Source organism: Engystomops pustulosus, chromosome 5 (assembly GCF_040894005.1).
Source record: "Engystomops pustulosus chromosome 5, aEngPut4.maternal, whole genome shotgun sequence".
Taxonomy (NCBI): Eukaryota; Metazoa; Chordata; class Amphibia; order Anura; family Leptodactylidae; genus Engystomops; species Engystomops pustulosus.
Genome location: NC_092415.1, coordinates 104,040,076 through 104,065,763, shown reverse-complemented (window position 1 = coordinate 104,065,763; position 25,688 = coordinate 104,040,076). Strand labels below are relative to the sequence as shown.

At 39.3% G+C, this 25,688-nt stretch overlaps 1 protein-coding gene across 3 annotated transcripts in view; it reads right to left on the bottom strand.

Moving 5' to 3' along the window:
* Nucleotides 1–24,759, bottom strand: part of BASP1 (brain abundant membrane attached signal protein 1) — a 48,630-nt gene extending 23,871 nt beyond the window's left edge. Inside the window, exon 1 of one of the 3 annotated variants that reach the window (XM_072152789.1) lies at nucleotides 24,618–24,759. The gene's annotated coding sequence lies outside the window, so the exon portion shown is untranslated. Of the gene's footprint in view, nucleotides 1–23,697; nucleotides 23,722–24,161; nucleotides 24,323–24,617 lie in introns of those variants that run through there. The other 2 variants (XM_072152788.1, XM_072152790.1) reach the window with 2 other exon arrangements.
* Between the last annotated feature and the right edge of the window lie 929 nt (nucleotides 24,760–25,688).

Genomic DNA, 25,688 nt, shown 5'->3' with positions numbered 1-25,688 from the left:
AAAAGAAAGTGCAAAATCTGCCAGAAAACTGTCATAGGGCCCTTAGTAAATATGCCCCAATGTGTCAAGATAATTTCTTACCCTCCCATCTGATGCATAAACAATTTTCTAATATGCTTTCTGTATCAATGGTTTTCCATGACTCTATTTGCTGTCAGAATATAAAAAGCTTCATTGTTTATGTCAAGTGAATAGAAACCTGTCCATAGTCATGTGAGGTCACAGAGGTATCACAGACATTGCCGAATTATGCCATTAAAGGACACCTGTCATCAGGTCTGTGTCATTAGTCCTTTCACCATTATCTGTTGGAGCAGGTCATAAGGATCCATCCCAGACATATTCTAGTCAATTTATACATTAATTATTGTAAAATCATCTTTTCTTTATTATGTAAATGAGGCTGGGCACATGGAGAGAGAAAGTGATGTTACCAGTTTCCCCTCCCCTCTCCTCCTCCTGCTCATGTCTGTGTGTAATGTATAGTAAAGCATTGCTAGTTTCTTGGCTTTACCTGCTGACACCTCTCCCTCCTATACACATTTGTGATACACAGACATCAGCTACTCAAGGACCTGACATGTTCTGCTATAACATGGCTGCTTGAAGCTGTTGTATCTGTCTTATACACACAGGCTGCAGGGGGTGTGGCCACCAGCACCAGGAAGCACATAGAGGCAACGAGCACCAGCATCATTATACAGGCTGCATGAAAAACATAGAGCAGGAAATAGCACCAGGTACCACATAAAGAAGCACCAGGAGTGTCACATCATTATAAGAGGTTGTCAGTCATGTGTATAGGAGTATCTCATACACACACAGGCTGCAGTGGGCATGGTTACCAGCACCAAGAAGCACATAAAGGAGCCAGCACCAGGAGTGTCACATCATTATACAGGGTGTCGGTCATTTGTATAGGAGTATCTCACACACACAGGCTGCAGGGGGTGTAGTCACCAGCACTAGGAGACACATAGAGAAGCCAACACCAGGAGTGTCACATCATTATACAGGATGTTAGTTATGTGTATAGGCGTATCTCATACATACACAGGTTGCAGGGGGTGTGGCCGCCAGCACCAAGAAACCCATAAAGGAGCAAGCACCAGTAGTGTCACATTATTATACAGGTTGTAAGTCATGTGTATAGGAGTATCTCATACACACACAGGCTGCTGGGGACGTGGCCGTCAGAACCAGGAAGCACATAGAGGAGCCATCACCAAGAGTGTCATATCATTATACAGGCTCTCAGTCATGTGTGTAGGAGTATCTCAAACACACAGGGTGCAGTGGGTGTGGCCGACAGCACCAGGAAACACATAGAGAAGCCAGCACCAGGTGTGTCACATCATTATACAGTCTGTCGGTCATGTGTATAAAAGTATCTCATACACACACAGTCTTCAGGGGGCATGGCCACCAGCACCAGGAAGCACATAGAGGAGCCAGCACCAGGAGTGTCACAACATTATACAGGCTCTCAGTCATGTGTATAGGTGTATCTCACACACACAAGATACAGGGGGTGTGGCCGTCAGCACCAGAAAACACATAGAGGAGCAAGCACCAGGAGTGTCACATCATTATACAGTACAGGCTGTCAGTCATGTGTATAGGATTATCTCATATTCACACAGGCTGCATGGGGTGTGGCTACCAGCACCAGGAAGCATATAGAGGCAGCCAGCACCAGGAGTGTCACATCATTATACAGGCTGTCAGTGAAGTCCTCCCACTCATGAATAAGCTGGACAGCCGATTATGATAATGATTCATTGGACCTCTCTCAGGTCATGTGCATACAGCTTTGGGAACTGATTGCTTAAGTTTACAGGCATGTAGAGGGACAATGAAGGGATAGAGGCAATGCTTTCTAATGGCAGTTTATGAAAATATATTAAGTTTGGGGGTTAATTTGCCTGACAGGTTCTCTTTAAGCCCATCTCTCATCTATCAATTTGGAGAAGAAGTTACCCCCGCCCTCACTCTGGACTATAGGTAATTGTATTTTATTATTGCCAAAATACAGTCAACTTTTTAGACCAAGTTTTCATGTACCGTATTTTCCAATTAATTCATTCTAGATTTTCTGATTCTTCCATTATAATTTATAACAACCCCCAATTAATATCTTGTCATTCTTTTTTCACTCGTCATTTTTACCATTAAAATGAATTAACTTTTCCTAATACATTATGTAAAGGAAACTCAAGTCTACAAAAGCAGTACAACTTTTGATGGTCAATATTAGTACATGTACGCATCAGATATACAACCAATTACCAAATTCTTATGACCTTAAAGTGAACTTTTCTAAAATGTAGAGTAAGATGAGCTGAGTAGATTGAAATAAATTATAGATTCAAAAGAAAAGGCTTGGTAGGATTTGTATCTTTTATACGTATACTTCTTCCCTTTCTTTGCTGAGAAGTCGTTGGATAGCCCTATCTGTGTGTATACAAAAAAATCACAGGGATCAGCTCCTCCTTCACTTATAATCATAGCAGGATATAAATGTAGGAAATACCTAAATATTAAATATGTACTGCAAATTATGTACCTTATTCTGCTCTGCCTGCTATGTAAAAGCCCATAGATTATATTGCATCTTCATGGTGAGAGGTTTGTTAGAAAAAAGTAGCTCATTAATTCCAATGCTCGTTATAAGGCATATGACTTTTGCTTTGTCAGATGTCTGCTCACTGAGGGTCCTGCTGTTAGTAAGAACTATTTGCCAAACTGTAGCACTGCAAATCTTGATGCTTTATTAAATACAACTCAACATCAGCTGATCAGTACCTGAACACAAACCTTCATCTGATAGTCATGTGGTTTGCCTTTTAACATGAACATCATCTTTTGCTAATCTCTATCATTACATTATAAAATGATTATTAGGAATGCAATACATAGAAAGGAGCATACAAGGCACCACTTCATATGGTTCCTTACCTTGATACAACTATATCACTGTTCGTTTTCAAGTATTGGGATGGGTATAGATCACCGATGTCAAGAGGTATAAATTACTGTATCTTTTATCTATAGAGTATCCTTTGTTTAGTAAGACTATATAAGCAATATCAACTTCCGTCGGACAGCACATGCTGAAATGTTGACATCATTTTTACGTGCAAATTATTTCTACAGACACATCTGATATAAGATATTACAAATCATTACTTTGACTGTTTCACACTTTTGCAAAACAGGATCTACGCAACATAATGTTCATGGCAGATATTTCTTAAGAATTAAATTGTCTCACTTATATCCCCAGTTGGCCAATATATACAGTAGATAAAAATGTACCCCATATGAGGGAATACATTTGTTTTTAGGCAAATAAAAGTGATTATAAAGATCTTTAGCTTAATTTTATTTTAAATTGTCTGGTACTTTTAGCACCACTTTATGTAGGAACGTCTCTGGACCACATTCAAACTGTAACTTATTGGACTACTATCTAGCATCAGCATTTGCAAGCCAAAACCAAACAGTTACAGATCTTCCCATTCGGAGTCCTGTTCCTGGCTTAAAAATTCTAATTATAAATCAAAATAAATAAAAAATGGAAGATGTGCTGGAGCTCTGGTAGACTAGCCAATTCTTACTTTGATGTAAAGCAAAATAAACCTGTGCTGGGAGATTTTAAAATAGACCAGACCTCAATCAGAAGACCACAAATTTAATCAGAACAGTTCGTAACAATTTCACTAGATAATTTCAACCTAAATTTTTTAAATTTAAGAATGCCCATTTTAGGGAAATCATATGTGGTTAAAATTGTGATATGTTATTGACCTTCCTGTGAAACAAAAATGTTCATCCTTCTCCTAATGTTATTGAACATGTCCAAGGGCAGTTCAATAAGTACCTGTGTTTGACGCCAGAGGGCGTTCCAGAGGGAAGTTGGTGTTATTATCGTGCGCTGCTATCTATCAAACAACGGCAAAACAAATTGCAGACTGATAGGTTAGTTTGGATTTGGCAGCCATTTGGTTAGGACGTGTTTCGTGATTTTCGCTAAGATAGAAAAAGAGCAGTATCGTTCCGTAATGCGCTTTTTTTGGATGGGAAAAAATGCGAGGAGATAAAAGCAAAGTTGGATGGTGTTTATGTAGACACTTCGCCATCTATGACCACAGTTAGATATTGGTTGAACAAATTTAAACGTGGGCGAACATCTGTTTTTGATGAGGAGCAACCAGGGCACCCGATAAATGTGGTTACCGGGGAAATCATTTAAAAAGTCCACAACATGATACTTGCTGATTGACAAACGAAAGTTCATGAAGTAGCAGAGGCCGTAGGTGTGTCAACTGGAATGGCAATTCATTTTTTACATCATAAGTTGGTGATGAAAAAATTGTCGGTCCGATTGCTTATGGTGGACAACAAGTGGATGCGGCTGTTAAAGGGAACCTGTCACCAGGAGACCCATTTTTAGCACTCCCCCAGTCCCCACAGAGCATAGTACATACACTGCCAAAGTGTTTTTGTATTAAAAATTGGTTGTACAGAAAAAAAGATATGTTATATTGTACCTTTCATTAGCATGTGCTGTGTGACTAGGCGGTTGCCTTTTGGGAGGAGCTGGAAAGGAGCAGTTCCCCCCCCCCTTGGGGAACAGCTACTCCATGTGACCTTTTCAAATATATGAAAACACCCATCACTGGGCTTAGCAACGCCCCATGCTCCTCTACAGCCAATCCCGAGTGAGGGGAGTTATTCATATATTTGAAAAGGTCACATGTTTCCTTTCCAGCCCCTCGCAATTGGCAACTGCCTAGTCACACAGCAGATGCTAGTGAAAGGTTCAATTTAACATATCTTTTTTTCTGTAAAACCAATTTTTTATACAGAAACACTTTGGCAGTGTATGTACTATGCTCTGTGGGGACTGGGGGACTGGGCTAAAAATGGGTCTCCTGGTGACAGGTTCCCTTTAAGTTTGAAGCAGTGTGTGGAGCAATTTAAGCGAGATCCGAAGGAGTTTTTGCTTGGAGTTGTCATCTATGATGAGACCAGAATGAAACAATCAAAACAATGGATTTCTCTTGGTGAATCTGCTCCAAAGAAGGCGAAGGTGGTCCCATTGGCCGGAAAGGTCATGGCGGCGATTTTTTGGGATGTGAACGGCGTCATCCTCATGGATTTTTTAGAAAAAGGAAGAACGATCACCGGACAATACTACAGTGAGTTATTGGACTGCTTCGATAAGATATTGAAGGAGACACAGCCGCATTTGGCGAAAAAGACGGTGCTGTTTCAACACGATAGCATAGCAGCATATTCATCCAGAGTTGTTCCTGCCAAACAGCATGAATTGCACTACGAATTGCTGCCGCTCCCCCTGTATTCACCCAATCTGGCTCCCTGCGACTTTTTCTTGTTCCCTAACATGAAGAAATGGCTCGCGGAAATTTTTTTTTGCTCAAACGAGGAAGTCATTGCCAAGACAGACGCGTATTTTGAAGAGTTTGACAAATCCTGTTTTTTGGAGGGGTTACAATGGTGGGAACGTGGGGAGAAGTGTATCTTTCTAAAAAAGGACAATCTTGAAAAATAAAAAACATTTTTGAAAAAATGGTGTCTTCATTTCTAACACGGGTACTTATTGAACCGCGCTCGTGCAGCCAGTTTGAATAAGTAATGGCCATCATGGACTGGTTGTGCAACATTCAACATCAGGGTTACACGTGAAGCCTACTTTATCTCTTGACTGTCACCATATTTGACTATATTATGCTATACCCTAAAAATAGTATTGTATGGTTTCCATGCAAAGGTAATAAATATGCCTGAAAATGTTTATTTAGTTTATCTAAAGCTGTCAGTGTGTGATGCTGCACTAGCCATAATGTCCATGTAGCCATGCATCATATATACTCTACTGCACATTTCTTTAGAAAACGGACTGCCAATCTAATTTAAAAACAGCAGAATATTTTCTTTTATCCAATACTGCTGATGTTACATTGCCATTTGGCTACATTGCAATTTTCAGCAATAGAAGCCCTGTGAAATATAGAACAGACTTTGGCTTTGTCTACTTTCTAATGGCACACATGGGGCATTTCAATATTTGCTACTTATATTTCAACATCCCAAGACTATGTAACCAGTTGTATAGTAAATAATAAAGGGCACAGTACTATCCATATGAGACAATTAACACGCATCATTATTAAATGTAACTTGCAGATTATGTTTTCGTATTAGATGATGCACATTTAAGCACAGACTACATCAAATGTTAGATTATATGATTTGAAATGTAATACTTTAAGGGTAAATCCAGACCAGTATCTGGATTTGAAAATCCATACAAGGCATATTCCCAGCACCAAATTGTTGCATCCACACTGTCAGGGTCAGAAAGTGACTAAATCAATATTCAGATCAAACTCACTATTCAAAAGCGACACAATACGGATTAAACCACATACCCCTCATGTCAATCCAGGCAGTGAAAGATCAGCACTGTGTGCATGAGATTTTCAGAATCTCTATACGTACATGGTACTGAGTTTTGCATTGGATTTTCTACCCCTGATGTCTGTCTCAATTTACAGTAAAAAATTCCATCCAAACCCTCGACATTTTAAAGGCAGTAAATGCTATAAAATGTTTAAAATGTTATAAAATAAACCTAGTCAAAAGTCTTTCACCCAGCCAAACCAGTGTACTGAAGAGATGCTACCACATCAAAACAGAACTACAGTTAGGAATCTGTTCCGTCTGAAATACTGAAATATAAATATAAATATATATAATATACTGCATATATATATATATATATATATATATATATATATATATATATATATATATATACTGCAGGGGCGTAACTACAGCAGTAGCAGCCATAGTAGCTGCTATGGGGCCCGCAGTGTCATGGAGCCCCAGCATTCAACCTGACACACTAAAGAATGGAGGATGTGCACCACCATATACATATTTGCCACAAATACACAGTACACAGCAGAATGAAACACAGTACATGACAGAATGAAACAGGACTAGGGATCTCTCATCTCTTATTCCTGCCGTCTACTTCCCCCATGTAGTCAGCAGCTACTAGGAGATCTGTGTAAGTGAACAAATGTATGTATCAGTCCATAAATGTGTATGCATAAGTGTATAAATGCGTGAGTGTACAAATATTTATATTTTCTGAGGTGGTAGGGGGGCCCCTTTCAGAAGTCTGCTGATATACTGGTTTGGGTCAATGCTTGTAGGTCATGCTTGATGTCAAGGGAGCTGCCTTACAAGGTAGCTAAAAGAGGCGTGGCTCTCCTTATCCCATCCTGGAAAACTTGCATATTTCTCATAAACTAAACACCTCTTCATTCACACTTCTATCCAGCAGAGATCCCTTATTTGCCTCCATCATTATGCAGTGATATTTGTTACATTCTGGCACATATCCAAATATGGATAACCCTTAAATGTATATCAGGTATAATAGATTTTACATTCAGTGCTTTACTTAAATTAACATTTCGTGCTGCAAATATAAGATTGCTTACATCATGAAGTTAATCTATTAACTATTACCATGAGTTTTGGCAACGTTACCTTTCTTATGTTTGTTTTGTACTGCAGAAATTAACCACTTCTCTCTTTAATGATATCGCTTCTAACTGGAACTGAGCAGTTAGGACACGTAACACTGTAGTACCGCCTTAGCTCACTAGGTAGTCTAAAGAAATTTTAAAAAGTACCTGGTTCTAATTTTTGCAGTGGAAAAGCCCCAGTGAGGTAGGCCACACTGATTAGAGATCAAATTTTAACTGCTGTGATATTTTCACATAGCTCACAGAGATCATATGAAATATATCAAAGTATGTTCTATGTGAGAATTGCACATAACCCTATATTTGTTACATAGAGTCAGAATTATAGCTGTAAGGTGTGGGCAATATCTGGAGCATCTTCCACAATGCAGATAAATACTCAAAATAGACAATCTATCATCAAAAAAAAATAAATGCATAGCAACTACTCTCTGTCATTACTATCCTTTTCAAGGAAATGTAGGTCTATGGTAGAATTTGTCCAGTTTAAACAAATAAATGTTATTGTTTAAATAATGAAAAATTATAGTAAATATATTTGAAAAAATGCAACCTTTGGAAAAAACTGAACATCCCCTAATCTCATCTAAAATGAGATTACATAAATAGATTTCTAACCAGACCAATTTACAGAGAAGAAATTAGTCGGTTGGAACACAGATCTACCACACAGATAGGATTTTTTCATGCATATTATTTTTAGATTAAATTCTTACACTATGGCCAAGATATATTATTGTGTCATTGGTGCTTGTACATGTATTTATAAAGTGTTTGAGCCACTTATGTGTCACGGTTGCACTTCTTATGACACTTAAGAAACCTGTGCACCTAGCAGGTCTTGGTAGTGCTTGGTCGGAGTTTGCATCATATTTATTATTGGCAGTCCCCCGGATTACATACAAGATAGGGTCTGTAGGTTTGTTCTTAAAGAAAACCCGTCATGCAAAATAACCCTCCTAAACTAAATAGATTTTCATAAACTGCCATTAGAGAGCATTGCCTCTATCCCTTCATTGTCCCTCTACATGCCTGTAAACCTAAGCAATGAGGTCCTAAAGCTGCATGCAAATGACCTGTGAAATGTCCAATGAAGCATTAGCATATTCAAGCTGTCCACTCTATTCATGAGTGGGAGGCACAGCCACACCCCCAGTGCATGACTGACAGCCTGTATAATGGAGTGAGGCTGTATAATGATGTGCTTGCTGGTGGCCACGCCCCCTGCAGCCTGTGTGTATAGGAGAGATACAGCAGCTCCAGGCAGACATGTTACAGCAGAACATGTCAGATTCATGTGTAGCTGGTGTCTGTGTCTCTCACCTGTATATTAGGAGGATGCAGCATGTCAGCAGATACACTAACTATGCTTTACTATACATTGCACACAGACATGAGCAGGGGGAGGAGAGGGGAGGGGGAACAGGGGTGACATCACTGCCTCTGACCATGTGACCAGCCTCATTTACATGATAAAAAATAGATGATTTTACAATGATTAATGTATGAAATAACTAGATAAAGGCCGGGATGGATCCTTGTGAGCTGCTCCAACAGGTAGTAGTGACAGGACAAGTGACACAGACCTGATGACAGGTGTCCTTTAAGTTGAATTTGTATGCAAGTCGGAACTGTATATTTTATCATTGTAATCCCAGCCAGAACTTTTTTGGTCTCTGTGATAATTGGATTTTAAAAAGGTTGGGTTGTCATAAGAATCAATATTAACACTAAAGCTTCATTACAGACACCTGTGATAACTGTTACAGCTGTTTATTGTAGCCTAGGACTAAAGTATAAATTACCAATATCCAGAGGTCCGTTTGTAATTAGGGGTCGTATGTAAGTCGAGTGTTCTTAAGTAGGGGACCGCCTGTACTGTGCTTTTCTACAATTGCGTCACAATAGCATGAAACAAAGTGCACCCAAAAAAAAGCAACTGTGTGCACATCCTTAATAACACACCAGATTAACTAAAAGCCTGCGCCACTATTAGATAATGTGGCGCAGATTGGACATTAGCGAGGCAAACTGCACTGAGGCAGATTGCACCAGGTTTCATTTATCTGGGCTAGTGTTGCTAAATAGGTGCCAATTTTCTAGAGAATTGTATTTAATCTTTAAGACACTGATCAACATTTTAAAAAGTCACAATGGGTGTCTTAGGCTACCTAAACACAAATTTGTGCAATATTGGGGTGCAAACAATGGACCTGTGGTCCATTGTTTGCGGCTTGAGTAACATTATTGTGTGATGTCCGCTCACAAGTCTATCACAATAGAAAAAGAAATCCTGCAAACACGGCAGCAATATGACCTGCTCTATAATTTGAGGCTCAGACAGTTAGCTGATACAGATGGCTGTATAAACCAGGGCCAAGTTGTCAAATAATAATAGTAATAATATTTAGATATAACTTATTTTTAGCAAGATTATAACACTTTATCATACAACATAAGAAGTGTATAAGGTAAGCTTTTCAAAGAGATCCCCAAAAAGAATTTTTTTTTTCTGAAGATCTTATTAATCTGCATTCCCCACATGTTATAAGTTAGTATTTATTGAGAAAATATTTTATGTTGAAAATTACATAATCATTTCATGATGTAGAATGTAGTAGTGTCTGGTTTTAATGTGAAGCTGGATACAGTGATTCAGCAGAAAAGCAACTTTATAAACTGGCACAGGCAGTCCCTGGGTTTCGTACAAGATAAGTTTGTACTAAAACTGAATTTGTATGTAAGACGGAACTTGCATATTTTATAATTGTACGAGCTCCAGAGACAAAAAAATTGCCCCTGTGACAATTGGATTTCAAACATTTTTTAAATGATGGGAACAAAGATTATCAATAAAGCGTCATTGCTGACACCTTATAGCTGATTATTGCAGCATCCAGTAAAGCATCCAGAGAGCTGTTCCAGAGGTCACGGTGGGCAGAGGGGTCGGGTGTCCTTTAGTTGGGGACTGCCTGTATAATATATTTGGCACTGCATACATGTTCAGCTCAGCATTATTTGTGTAACATCCTACAACTTGTCAGTTTTTTGGCTTAATACGGAGAAGAAACTAACAAAGACATAACTAGTAAATGGAGCCCTTTGTTCTCCAACATTTTATCGTATAGCAACCTCATTGGAATGTATCTCTCAGTTTACGAAAATCCATTAGGTTAGTCCATTTTGTATAAAATGTAACCAACAGATAGAAACTGGTACATTGAGACATTGGTTCCTAAGCCCATAGGAATCTTGCTCTGAACTCCATATTGCAGCAGATGTTGCTATGAAAATCCTTTGGACAACCAGTTCACTCCTGTTTGATTGTCAATGATGGGGAGGGAGATATATAACAGCTTTTGTGTCAGTTTTGTGGCGTACAAGCCTTAATATGGGTGCATGCCCGCTGGATAGGGCCAACTTTGTAAAAACCCTTTAATTAACTGGGGAATGAGTGAAACATAGCTATAACGGTGAAAAAGGAAAGGTGTTTAAAATACTATTATACCAAATGTGCTGTCACTGTCCTATTCACATTGACAAGGTTTGCAAAACACATCTATTAGGTAACATAATCCGATATGAATATCACATCACCCCTCTGGTGTTTAGGACAGACCCGATGGATTACAGAACTGAAGTGATTTCTGTTCATCTGTCATTTTATTTCTTAGAATCCCATGCCCTTTCCATAATAAAACATTGATGTACCTTTGTAGAATGGAAAATAAATTACTGTATAATTTGCTACTTTAGAAGTATATATTGCTAAAAGATATGTACATTACAAATCAACATGTTGAACAACTGTTCTACATTTACTGTAGTGTGTTGTGAAATACGGCATTTCAGATTGAAGACATGCCCTACCATGGTGGTATGAGGATGTTTTGCTTATATAGGTCATAGACATACCATTACTAACTAGGTACTGTATTCTGCACTAAGAGGTAATGGTTAACAAAAATGTCCAGTCATATATAAGCAAAATCAAAAGAATAAGTGATGCAGAAAGACAGTAGCTCAAAATGAGTCTAGGATTATAGTATTTGGCACCACAATAGTACCTAATGGCAATATATGGCAATGGATAAAGCCTCTAGTAAAGCATCTAAGCAAATACATTATGTTATCTAAAATATCTATAGAATAAAGTATCTAATTGTTCAAAATGAGTCTAGAATAAATAAATGAATTGGCAAAATAGATGAGACTGAATTGACTTCAAAACATTGTACACAAACTTTGGATGACACCTGCCAGAGTGTATTTTGTCTTTCTGTTTCCTGTAGGTGGCTCACTCTACTATTTAAACGATTGTCCACACTGCTGCCAAATGACAATTAGAGTAGGACTTCTCCCTACCAAGAATAATTTATGGCGAACTTCACTAAAAGCATCCTTTTACCATTAATTGGACCCTAATAATCAGGAGAACTGTTCTCTTCAATGCATCAAAGAGTCCCATGAGAATGTGAATGGCCAGCCAGCACTCTAGAAGATAACTGTACAGAAGTTCCATAGAAGTCAATAAAGTCTAAGAGAAGTCAATGAAATGCTGGCTGTGTTCTGTCATGCTGATTTGGGGTCCCAAATATCGGCCCTCCAGCAAGCAGGAACTAATTTCATAGTCTGAAGATAAAGGATGAATTTGTATCTTGCAAAAGACCCCTTAACACCTTGGCCAAACATTTATGTAAACAGCGGTTGTTCTTCTTGACCCCCCATTCAAGTGTAAGATCCACTTAGGCTGCCATTCAAAGATAAAAAAAACTGCCATTTTAACTATAATCTCAACTAATTCTTCACATGCTGATCAATGTAAATGCACACCAATTTCCTTTATAAACACCATCAAGATTAATTAAGTTTAGATTGAAATTACTAGACTTGGCTGAAATCTGGAGAATTCTAGAACGCCAGATGATGTTAATCACATTGTACTAGTGTTTTGTAATTGGATCAGAATATAAATTTATTGAAAATGACATGTTCTACAAATGCCTCTCTATGACCATTCCTGTAGGGAACAGAGAATGAACTCAGCCTGTTCAAGAACTCTTCAGATTTGTCTTATCTTTTTTCTTTAGTTTGTTGTTTGACAATGTCTGCCTCTGAGAAATGAGTGACCTCTACTTTATATTAAATATTGAAATTTAAGAATGCAGTTTCTTCTAGAGAGCACATATGTGGGAAGAATTCCAAACAAATATTTAAAATAGCAAACAATTACATTCCTAGACTGACTTTATTTAGTCTATCTAATTCTTAACTGTGAAGTTATTCAGCAAGACGAGAATTCAAAGTAGTTAGAATGAAAGTCTCCTCTAAAGAAGGTCTCCATGATTTAATTTATTTCAGCGCTACTAATCTGGTGCAAACCTGTACACCGCAGCATGGCATTATATTTTTTTATTTAAATGTTAAGCCATTAGGAGCAAATCCTCTGAATGCAGATTTCCACAAAGCAAAAATATCAATGAAATTAAAAATAAAGTGACAAAAAAAGCCAGGACTTTGGTAGCACAAAAAAGAAGACAGCGCATAGAAACTTTTAATATGCTCAATTGGGTTGTAAACTGGAGGGGATAAAACAGTGAACAAAAAGTGTTTATTCTGCAAATACCACTGCAGGTCAACTGAATCAGTAATCACGCAGTTTGCCTTCAACAAGACTTTACAAGTCTCCTGAAGCATTTAGGTATCACTTAGAGGTTGGCTGGGTGATGCTGTTCCTGGTCCTGTTCGTAGTAAGAGCCGTTATGGCATCATTAGCAGGAAATAAAGGTTTCAAAAAATATGTAACTAGCCAGAGCCGCTCAGGCTGAAGTCACCAGAGCGCCACCCGGCACCACCGTCTTTTAATTTATTCACACCCAGCACTGCTAGTCCTACCTGCTCCTGCCCGAGGAGCTATGTGAGAGCACACGTCCCACTCTCAGTGCGAGTCATAAATAAATGAAAAGACAGCAATGATAATAGGTGCCCAGGTGACGTTTTTTTTAACTCTCTTTCTAGTTAATGATGCTGTTCCTGCTGTATCATCTACCATCAGTTTGAAGTCCTTAAAGTAGTCTGAAATTTATGCTCCTCCACATCATCTCTCTACATACAGGCCACTGTTCTTTCTTGCGCATAATCCTGAAAGCTCTGCTTCTCCAGCCTAAAATCCTCCTACATCAACAATTTTTCTCCTTTCCTTTAATGTTTAACATTTTCTGGGCGCCAAGCTGATTGCTAGAAAGAATTTTGAAATGAAACCTAATAAAAGGGGTTGTGTAGGGTGTTTTGGTGTTTTAAACATGTTCAGACACTCCAATTTTTACTTCTCTGGGAAAAACAAAGCAGTTGCATCTATATCCCACTTAAATTTATGCAAGGCAGATTCTGAGTTTAATAGAAATTTTCTGGTACAAAATTACAAAATCTGCATTGTGAACAGGGCCTAAATAGTAATGCATAATGAATATAGACTCCTTTGCATCAATTCATTTATTTTACCAAAATGCTCTAAATGAATGCAACATATTTTTATTGATTACATCCCACCATAGGTACAGTAAATATAGGTAAATATAGACTAGGTGTTAAAAGATCTTTGGAGACATCCTTGTAATGCCTGTTCCAGTTCTACTATGTCCTTTTTATACACTGGTGCCCAAAACTGTACACAATATTCCATGAGTGGTCTGACCAGTGATTTGTATAAGGGCAAAACTACATGCTTATCCTGAGAATCTATTCCTATCTTTTTACATCCCATGATTTTTTTTGCTTTAGCAACAGATGCCTGGCTCTGGTCATTAAAATTAAGTTTACCATCCACCAATATCCACAAATCTTTTTCAGCTGCAGTTTTACTAAGTAATTGACTGTTTAGAACATAATTGTACTTTTTGTTTCCTTGGCCCAAATGCATAACTTAACATTTATCTACATTAAATCTCATCAACCATTTCTCCACCCATTCCTCCAGCTTCTACAAATCCCTCTGCAATGCTATATTATCGGCCGTAGAATTTATTACTTTACACAGCTTAGTATCCTCTGCAAATTTGACTGTGTAAACCCAGTACAAAATATGAAAATAAAAATATTAAAAAAGAAGTGTCCCCATGTGCCACTCCACTGGTAACGTCAACCCAATCTGAGAATGTGCCATTAATGACAACCCTATGTTTTCTATCTCTACCCAATTACTTACCCAAATACACATATTTTCCCCTAGTCCCAGGAGTCTTATTTTATGTTCCAACCTATTATACAGCACTGTATCAAATGCCTTGGAAAAGTCCAGATATACAACATTGACAACCTCCCTCAGGTCCAGTCTGGAACTCACCTCCTTATAGAAGCCAATCAGCCAATAGTCTGACAGGACCGATCCCTCATAAACCCATGCTGTTGCTGGGTTATAAGGTTATGTACAGGATACTCACAGGATAGCATCTCTCTCAAATATTTTCCCAACAACAGAAGTTAGACTCACAGGCCTGTAGATTTCAGGATCCCTTTTTTGTATATTGGCACCACATTTGCCATGCGCCATTCCTGTGGAACATAACCTGTCCTCAGGGAATCTTCAAATGTTAAAAATAATAGTCTCTCTCACGGTTCAGTAGTAGTTTTCTTGTTTCTCTTATTCTTTTTCCCATATGGTATGTGTTTCTCACAGGCCTTTTTTAGAATATTTATGAATGTCCCATTTTTTGGGGGGTGTTTTTGTTTTTGAGAACATTGTCCCAGTTTAATTAAAGAGGACCTTGCACTCATAATTTCGGCACTAGGAGCTGCTTACTAAAGTAAGCAGCTCCTAGTGCTTGAAAAAAGGCCGCAGTGTTAGAAGCATAGCGTTACAGGAAACCTCCGGTAATGCTATCTAACACTGCGGCAGGGTACAGTGTAATCGTTGCCTCTTCCCCGGACCGCCCTGCTCGCTCCATAGGCTGGCGGTGACTGCCGCACGTCATGTGACAGTCACCGCCCCTAAACACGCCCCCAACCCCGCCCCCTCATGAACACATTTGCAAGCGGTTCGACGATTACACTGTACCCCGCGCAGGTTTCCGGTAACGCTATCCTTCTAACACTGCTGCGTTTGTTCAAGCACTAGAGTAAGCAGCTCCTAGTGCCGAAATTATGGGTGACAGGTCCTCTTTAAGCTTAGAGTGTTAGTTACCCCTCTACTAACCACCTTAGATTGGTAAGAGTTGAGTTTTTAGCCAACCATATTTCCCCCCCCTCCCTCCTGTGTACCTCCTAATCCTGCTTCATGAAAAGACTGAAGCAGTGAAACTGCAGTTGCATCCCACTTGAACACCCATATTTTGAAGACTACAGGTAGGTATTTGTTGAATAAAAGAGGGAAACATGCAAAGTGTTTTGATGTGAATCCCCAGTTATAGATGTGAGGCTAAACCATAGGTCTGCTGTTGTTTAGCCTCATTCACATGGTTGGGATCACCATCAATATTCAGTGTGACATACCCTTACGAAGTTTACAGAGAACTTCCATTGTTCAGATATTTTTAATCTATCCTATAAATAGGCCGTCAAGATCACACACCTGAAAAACCTTTTAAAACTATATACTATAAGATGTATAAGATATGTTTAATTAAACTATAGTCACAAAAATGATAATAAATATTTAATACCTAAAACTTTTTTCATTTTCACATTTCTGCAATACATAATATTTTATCGTTCATGAAGATTTGGAAATCAATGGTTCTATAGTTTTGGAAACTCTATGTCATCACAAATAACAAGGTATACAGGGATACCATTTATGATTTAAGATGTACAATCCACCTAATTACCAGCTCATACTGCGAAACAAAGGATTTTTGAGCAATTACAATCTTTCTTACAAAGAGGAGGTTTGGTTTGTTTCCTGGAATTCTCGAATATTAAAAGAAATGTATTGTTAACCAAGAAAAAGTGAGTTGTTCTTCAATTAATGAAAATGTCCCCATCACAAAATAAATAAATGGGCTATTATTTCATGAAGACAACCCAAATACCGGCTTTTAATTTAATTTGCAGTATAATTCAAGCTGTGCTTCATCTGGATGTAAAGCTCAGCATGGTCAGATGAAATGCATTGTGCAATCACGGAGATGTAATGGATTTTCCTGTGTTTATTTCCAGTACTAGTCTATTTTATTTCTATGGCAACAGATCTTTGCACACAGGTTCTGGAGTGTTATATATGCATGTGGGTCATAAAGAAAAGCGAACACCACAGATTTCATGGCTGTGTAATATTTAATATAGCTCTAAACAGCCAATGCTCAATGAAGACGTGCATAATGGTAAGCATTTTTCTCTGTCAGCCATTTTGTCTATAAATAAATAATTCACACGGACATTTGTGTCCCTAGCCATGTTGATGTCAGCACATGATGTTGTATTTAGGATACACTATATGACAGCTGGAATTTCTGAAGGCTACATTTGACATTTGTTTATAAATACAGATGTAGGCCAGTCTCTGTGTAATCTTTTGTATACACTATTGTAAAGATTACTGATAGGATGGGAATATCTCCAAAGTTATCATTTAATAGAACTTAAAGGAAACCTACCATTTGAAAATGGTCGTTCTGACCCACACATACCTGCACATAAGTGTAGCTGAGCTGATGCAGGCACATATTTTGGTTAAGCATATAATCCGGCTACTTCTTTATAAAAATAGATTCTTATATTTGCTAATCACCCACCTGGCGCTTCTGTGTGCGTCACAGCGCTTGGGCATTAACATAATAGACTGGCATGTAGCGTGCTGTCCCCACCTCTCCCCACCCTCCCTTCCTCGCTCCCGAGAGTGGGTGACGTCACCGAGCCCTCAGGAGCATTAGGGCATGCGCATCGCTGGCTTGCAAAGCCACCCTCCGGCTTGCAGGGCGGCTGCGCAAACTGTCACAGAAGTCTCGTGCTATCGCAAGACTTTGGCGAGAAGACTGCCAAAGTCTTGCGATAGCACAAGACTTCGGCAATACTACGTGCAGCCACCCTGCGAAATAGCCGTGAGACTTCGGTGGTCTCCTCGCCGAAGTCTCGCGATAGAAAAAGACTTCTGTGATAGTCCGCGCAGCTGCCCTGCGAGCCGGCGGGTGCACTTTGCAAGCCAGCGATATGCATTGGCCTAATGCTCCTGAGGGCTCAGTGATGTCACTGGCTCTCGGAGACAGGGACAGCACTCTACATGCCTGCCCTATCATGCTAATGACCAAGCGCTGTGACACAGTGATTAGCAAAAATAAGATTTTTATAATAATCAAACCCTAATGGACAAAGCAAAAGAAAGGTTAGAATTCACAATTTTTTGTTGAATAACAAACTGGAGAGTTTTAATTTAGTGTGGGCCCCGTGGGATGATTTCTGGAGAAGCAGAAGCAGTCTTTAAGTAACGATGGTCTATCAATGGCTAGTAGACCTTCTAGTATTAGAGATACCTGGTCTGACCGCCAACATCCCCTCTGTGTCTTACCCCTGTCTCGTGTTCATATAGTGTTCAGATAACACTGCCTTACTGTTACACTGTTCTCTTGTTGTACGGTTTGATGTTTTATAGTAATATACCATCCTGGCTGCGACCAGAGATATTCCTGCCTTAATACAATGTACAATGCTATATTTTGCTATGGTACCCTGGAATGCTTATAAAAGGAAAAATCTATAAAATACAGTTAAATAAAAAAAAGAATTCACAATTTTTGTTCATCTTCATCAGATTGGTTGCTAGTCTAGTACCCAACACCCTACCCATCAGTGTTGCTTCCATATTACAGTCCTGTGATGTCATGTCTATAGCTCACTTGACCTGTTTGAAGTTCAGTCCTATTCAATTCATATACAATTAGGCTGATCTGCCATATCAAGCAGAGGCACAATAAAATATACAGTGTTGTTAGAAATGCCACAGTAATTGTCAGAACAAACTGGACTTGAAAATCACCAGTCTGACATTAATCCTGTAACCTAAGGATGTCAACATCTACATAGAACTTGAAGCCGCTGACCATGGCTTACTTTGCATCCAAACAAGCAATATATATAGATCATTCTGGAGACGCAGAATATTTGATATGTCTCTGCTCCTGCACATTTTAGCTCAACAGAAGCTTGTCATTGTCTAGTAATCTGCATCTGTTGCTAAGCAACAACTCCTACTCATTGGGGATGGTCATACACTTACTCAAAATACCTGCAGTCCCAATCTTCATGATATTACAATATAATATGCATTAAGTAATCTCTGCTATAACTGGGCAAAAATACAAGAGATTCTGGCACCTTTAGATAGTAGTAATTGCTTCTTTTTATTCAGATATAATGTACAGATATAGTACACATTACGGCTCTCCAGGGCCTTCATCAGCTATCTGAGAGAGCTGTCACGTGTACTATATCTGTACATTATATCTGAATAAAAAGAGGCAATTACTACTACCTAAAGGTTATTTTCAGATACTTCGTCCTATTCGACTATGTAAGAGTGCCAACCATACAATTTCACAATTGGACATTAATACAGCTAGAGCCGCTTGTTGACCCAGAAAAGACTTTAGGACTGCAACCAGAAAAAACCTTACATGTATTTAGGATTTGTAATATGATGCTTATAGGTGTGGGTCTAGTCATTGAGACATCCACTGAAATTCATTATAGCTGCACAGTTTTCCCATGATCCTAAAGAGAGCTACCCTTATCCATGTGCTGGTGCAACAAATTATTCTTTTTATTCAAGGTACAGAGGATGGATATTGCAAATATTTATATATCTGCACTTCCCCTTTAAAGAAAATCTAAAATCAGGAACTTACTCATTTAAGCATCACAACTGTGGTAATCTTCTTTATTTGTTATCCATTGTCTACTGCCTTCTAAAATAAACTTTTAGTTCTTATACTTTTTTGTCTCTAAACTTCCATACTCTCAGAGCACATTCACAATCTATAACCAGCTGCATGCAACTATGAAGAAGTCTTGGACTAGTTACAACAACTTAGATGGTGTGTTAAATATGTAATGCTACATTATATGCATGTAAATGTCCTTAAATGTTTATAAATGCTCTGTGAAAAAATTCCAATAAAGAATGATTTTAACAAAAAATAAACTTTTAAACTATGCTAATGTGCCTTTGATCTGGTTTTACAGGCTGTTACACTGTCTCACTATCCCCATGTCCCAACATGAGCACTTATAATGTCTTAGAAAGGGGATGGAGTTTGGGCAGAGATGTCCACCATGCTAAGAGTATTATGATCCTTTCATCATGGTTATGTATTTAATGCTATAAAATAAGATAAGAAAAAAGAAGATTCATTTGCAATCAATATTGTGTGGCTGAATTCATTTAATAACTCACATGTGAAAGATATAAAATATTTCAGAGTAATGATTATGACACAAGTACAAGGGTCACACAGAGATATAAGCACTTTCATGTGCTTATAAAGTTGCCTCAGCTTAACAGTCAGATTAAAACTCCTGAACTGAATGCACGTTGTAAGAAGGTTGTTTACTTCCACATTCCATATCCATTGATTCATAGTCTATGGGGCCACATTAGAAATTTGAATGGTTTTAGAGGGCCAGACTAATATTCTTAACTCCAATCTACCCAATACCTATATACTGTATTCAGTAAATAACCCATCCTTACCTCAGGGTCCGAAAACCTATGGCTCGCTAGCCAGATGTGGCTCTCTTGATGGCTGCATCTGGCTCATAAGCCATAGGTTCTTTACAAAAAACTACCATCTGATAAAGGTAGATCCAGTGGCAGCTTCCTGTATTTACTGGCAGCCCGATACTTTTTTTAGTAAGACTTTTAGTGCCCCTGGTCTATATAAAAAGTTTATCTTATAAATATGCTGCGCATGATGATGCGCGAGTGCTCCCTAGTAGGTGGGATCGAAAGAGGCTTCTGGTGCATGGAGTAGCCATAGCTCCCGCTCCACGGCACGGCTACTCCATGCCCCAGTAGCCTCCAAAGAAAATCTGCATATTTATAAGATAAACTTTTTATACAGATCTGGAGAACTAAAAGTTTTAGTAAAAAAGCATTGTGCTGCCAGCAAATACTTATTAGGTAGATCAGTGATGTTTTCCTTCAATAAATAGCTATCAGCACTGTGCGAGAAGACGCACCCAGTACTAATCACTGGACGCAGGCAACAATGTTACCACTGCCTGCATCCTTTATGCGACCCAGGCGCCATTGCCGGGGTCACAGAGAGAGCGTGGGACGAGTAGTTGGCTGCAAGGAGTATAGGTAGATGAGTGTTAATTTGACTACCTATCTACTGGGGACATGTGCTGGGGCTACCTATCTACTGGGGGCATGTGTTGTGGCTACCTATCTACTGGGAGCATGTGTTGTGGCTACCTATCTACTGGGGAGCATATTTTTTGACTACCTATCTACTGGGGGCATGTGTTGGGGCTACCTATGTACCGGGAGGCATGTGCTGTGGTTATCTATCTACTGGGGGGCATATGCATATTGTATGCCTCTTACAGAATTACATTTAAAATAAGTCTTGTTTATGGCTCTCTCAGCTCAAAAGACCCCCAGATCCCTGCCCTACTTAAAAAAAATGTAAATAAAACATTACAATGATTAAATGAAAATATGGAGGACCTAATTGCATCATTATTTAATTATGGGGAAGGGATCTCAAATTTTTCAATAATCTCATGTGGGCCAGTCAGAGATAGAGGACTGGATGTTGCCCCCAGGTTGTACAAATCCCTGGTCTGGTCTACACCAGTCCAGTGACATTTATATGAAAGAGACTTACCAATGTGGAACAAAAACATAAGTAAAAAAGTTACAAAATATATATATTTTCTGAGCGCATTCCATGTTGTGCAGCAGCACAATTCCCAGCGTCCTCTACAAGTACCTATTTTTTTCATCTTGCCTTGTATTTGACAAAGGCCATAGAGGCCGAAACGTTATACGCCATTGCTGTATTTTCGTAACTTTAAGACATTAAGTGCATATTGAAACATACCAGAGTGCTTGATCCTAATTTGTATACAGTATCTTGGGGTAGGATCCCTGGATCAGTTGCACCTACATTACTCGGCAGTGCAGCCTGCATATATTATATGTATATATATTTTCCAAATTGAACCTGCACCTGTATTGTCCAGTGCTTATTGTGTCCTGTGGTCTTTACATACTATCTTGACACACAGGATATGCTATGCCAGTACAGGTAGTGTTTGAATAGGAGCATCATGATTAACATCAATACATTTTAAGGGCTTTTAATAAAAAATATAATGTATTCCTTTTCTGCTTAATGCCAGTTATCTGTTCCTCTGCTCATATATTGCATTTGATTCACACTAATTTCCTGTGAATGTGAGCATAAAGTCACTTCAATAAAAGTCCATTATAAAAATGTGAAACAAATAAAAGTGTAATCCTCTATACATTTTGAACACAGCAACATACAATAATATAAACAGGAGACATCAAAAGCTAGGATAGGGTAGTGGAGCTATGCGGATGTATAATTTCATGTTCTTACTTAAAAGAAAAAAGACAGGTATGAAGACACACAGTTGGTTTTGGGGAAAAATTCTGATTAATATTGCTGGCTGTGATATAGCATAGCATGGTGTGAACGCTGCCAAGTCCATTTTTCCCTTGCTGTCAGCACAGTGCCAATTCAGCCTTGAGCAATGCAAGACAAACTGGTTACTATAGATACACTGCCTAGTAGCTATGGCTTACAAGATATTCATTTGGCTACATTATGGCTTTCTGTGAATACTGTATATTAATCACCATAACAAGGATTGGATATGCTCATTAGACAGTGAGATCCATTTCCTTCCCACATTGAAATAAAATAAGAACTCACTAAATGAGTAAAGTGTTTGTAATGTACCATACTGCAAGTACAGGCAGTCCCCGGGTTACGTACAAGGCTCTATAGGTTTGTTCTTAAGTTGAATTTGTATGTAAGTCGGAATTGTATATTTTATAACTGCAACCCCAACCAAATTTTTTTTGGTCTTTTGGTCTTTGGTTTGTCATAAGAACCAGGATTAACAATAAAGCTTCATTGCAGACACCTCTGATAACTGTTACAGCTGGTTATTGTAGCCTAGGGCTAAAGTACAGTAAATTACCAATATCCAGAGGTCCGTTTGTAACTAGGGGTTGTCTGTAAGTCAGGTATTCTTAAGTAGGGGACTGCTTGTATATAAATAAACCCTAATACAAAATATTGTTATGTAGTAAAGCCCTAGCAACCAGCCTCATTCAGATTGCTCAAGCATTGAACTCCAAAAGTATCATTCATTGAAAGAAGCATATGGAACATGCAGGAATCCAGGAGGGAATCTATTTATATTTGGTTTCTTAGATATGTTATATTAAAATGAGGTTAGTAAGTATTAATCATAAGTGGAGAAGCCCTTTAAGTAAAGACAAGCAGCTGACTGATCAGTATGGCTATGGTCACTGGAGGCGGTTACCAATGGAGACGCCTACGTGTATGGCCACTTCCATGCAAGACGCTCCACCCATTTTTAGTCACACATTTTCATTCTGATGAATGAGCTTCATCACTTGGACAGCGACCCCAGCAACATGTCATATCCTCTAACATATGCAGCAGGTGACTGGCAGCCATTACATTCCCCTACTGTATGCAGGATCTATAGGAGTAGCTTTACACTACATTCACATATACAGCATATTATACATGCAGAATATATTTATATATACCAATGCATATGGGGTTTTAGCTCCCAGTATAAAGTGTGTAAATCTCCTGCCTGTGCCATCTTTTTGGCGTTTTTATAAATGTAGGTCAGAGTTTTGGACCTGCAATTCCCAGATTAGAGGCTAGGGTAGTTGGCAGTGCCATCTTCTACTAAGTATTATTTGGTTTAGTGTAACATGCACAATGCACTAGCGACTGGAAGGTTTGGGGATGCGGGGTACCAAGGAGAGCTACTCTCCACGCCCCACAGCTCTGCGCATGCGCGAGACGAAGACAAAGGAATTGGTAATTACAGTAAAGTCTCATTCATTTGCACTGCAGTATTCACACCAGTACCGTACCTGTCAACCCATGTCACGCAGGTTCTGCAGATAGCAGCATCTATTACATACAGGCTCACGTGTATCACAGGACGAGACAATAGTGGAGCCTGCAATGGCTGCAGCAGATGTGCTCTGGACAGATGTCACCCAGCTGTTGCATATGCATCACGTCAAGCTCCTGACTACATATCATGGCCATGAAATGCACCACAGATCTGGGGGGGGGGGGGGACTGCATCCTCAGCATTAACCCCTTCCTGACAGAAACGCCCAGTGTGCACAAGAGAAAATCTGCGTCTAAAGGCGACAAAGAAGTCATGAAAAGCACAGCATTTAGGTCAGGCATCCCTGGAATGGAGGCATCCCAGATTAGTGTGTGCAGATGCCCTGCCATGACATGCAGCACGTGTGTGGCACATTCCCCTGCACATATAATGGGACTGGGGCAGGTCCCCATATGGGGTGCATTGTCTGCAGCTTACCTTGTAGTATAGCCTGTGCCTGTCCTGGGGTGCTAGTGTGCCCTGCTGTCACAGAGGGTCCTGCCCTGGCTGCCCGTGTCTCCCTTTCTCGGTGGCTGGCACTGTAGTGATTAGCAGGCGTTGTAGCAATGTCTGTGCTGCCTCTGCATTTCTCCCTCTCCCTCCTCCCCTTGTGCTTCTCCTCCCCCGTCTCCCCCTTTCTCTCTTCTCTCCCACTCCCTCCCTCTCCCCTGTCCATAAGCCACTGTGGGGCTTTTTTTTAAATAAATATTAAAGTGTGTGCTGATCATACTGGCTCTCAAATTTAGGCGAGCACCCTACTTCCCCTCAGCTTTATATGGTGATGCAGTGTGGATGGCAGTCTTCCTACCACCTGGCCCTGGAGACAGTGGATGTTGGGGTTCCCCTGGATGTGATGGTGCAGTTACGACTGTATGTGCCTCTCTGGGTTCCTACCTGATGCTGGAGGACACCTGATTCCATCTACTGGGGCATTAAAGACCAGGGGATCAGCGTCCACTATGGAGATTGCTCTACTTTCTGATGGACGACTTTTGGTGTTGCAATTGGTTGTTATTCCTTACAGGACAAGCACAGGTTTACAGCTTCATTCTAATGTAGTATAGCTTTTATCCACGGGACTGCTTGAAGTAGCTGAGTGTTACAGGTTATAATGTTGCTTCATGACTGCTAATCAGCTACTTTATAAGAAGTAACTTGTTATTGTATTTACGCCTTGTTTATTCAAATATTTTAAAAATAATTGAAAAGATTCGGGAAATTGAAATGTTCAGCACTTTGTCTCCCCCTGGAGGGTTTACTGTGCACTAGTGAATATGTTAGGACTGCAATCTGCTTTATTGCAAGGTGTTCAGTAATGGCTTACAGAGTCATCTACAGATTTATATCATCTCTTTGGGCATTTGATCACCGTACTTTGTGTGAATATATTATGACTTGTGTTCTTATGCATCTTATGAAATTTGTCTGCGGTGCTCTCAGACCTCTACTGTCATCTTCTAATTATTGGTATAAATTTATGTTCCTACATGGCTGTTCTGCAAGTAGTGCTTTACATGAGCAAGATTGTATCAGGTTTTAATGCAGTTTTGAATCTGAAATCAGTAGTGGATCATGAAAAGAGAGAAAATACAATTGTCATATGATACTTGTTTTGAATAGTTTTTAGGATTATAATAAACACAAAACAATACCTGTTTATTTAAATATTGTGTCTTCCATACACATGAATCAGGTAGTGTGTGTTGCATGTTCATGCTTTTCCAAATCCAAGGCTACATTCAGATGAATGTATGCCCACCGGGCCGTACCCGGATGGGCATATACGTTCAACCCGATGGAGGGGAGGATGGGGGTCCCCTCCCCTCTCCATAGCGATGCATAGCGCACGGCACCGTAATATGGGGAAAGATAGGACGTGTCCTGTCTTTAATCCCCTTGTAAGGAGTGCATTTGTGCTGCACCGTATTGTTCCGTGTTCCCATTCCCGTCTATGGGGGATGTATG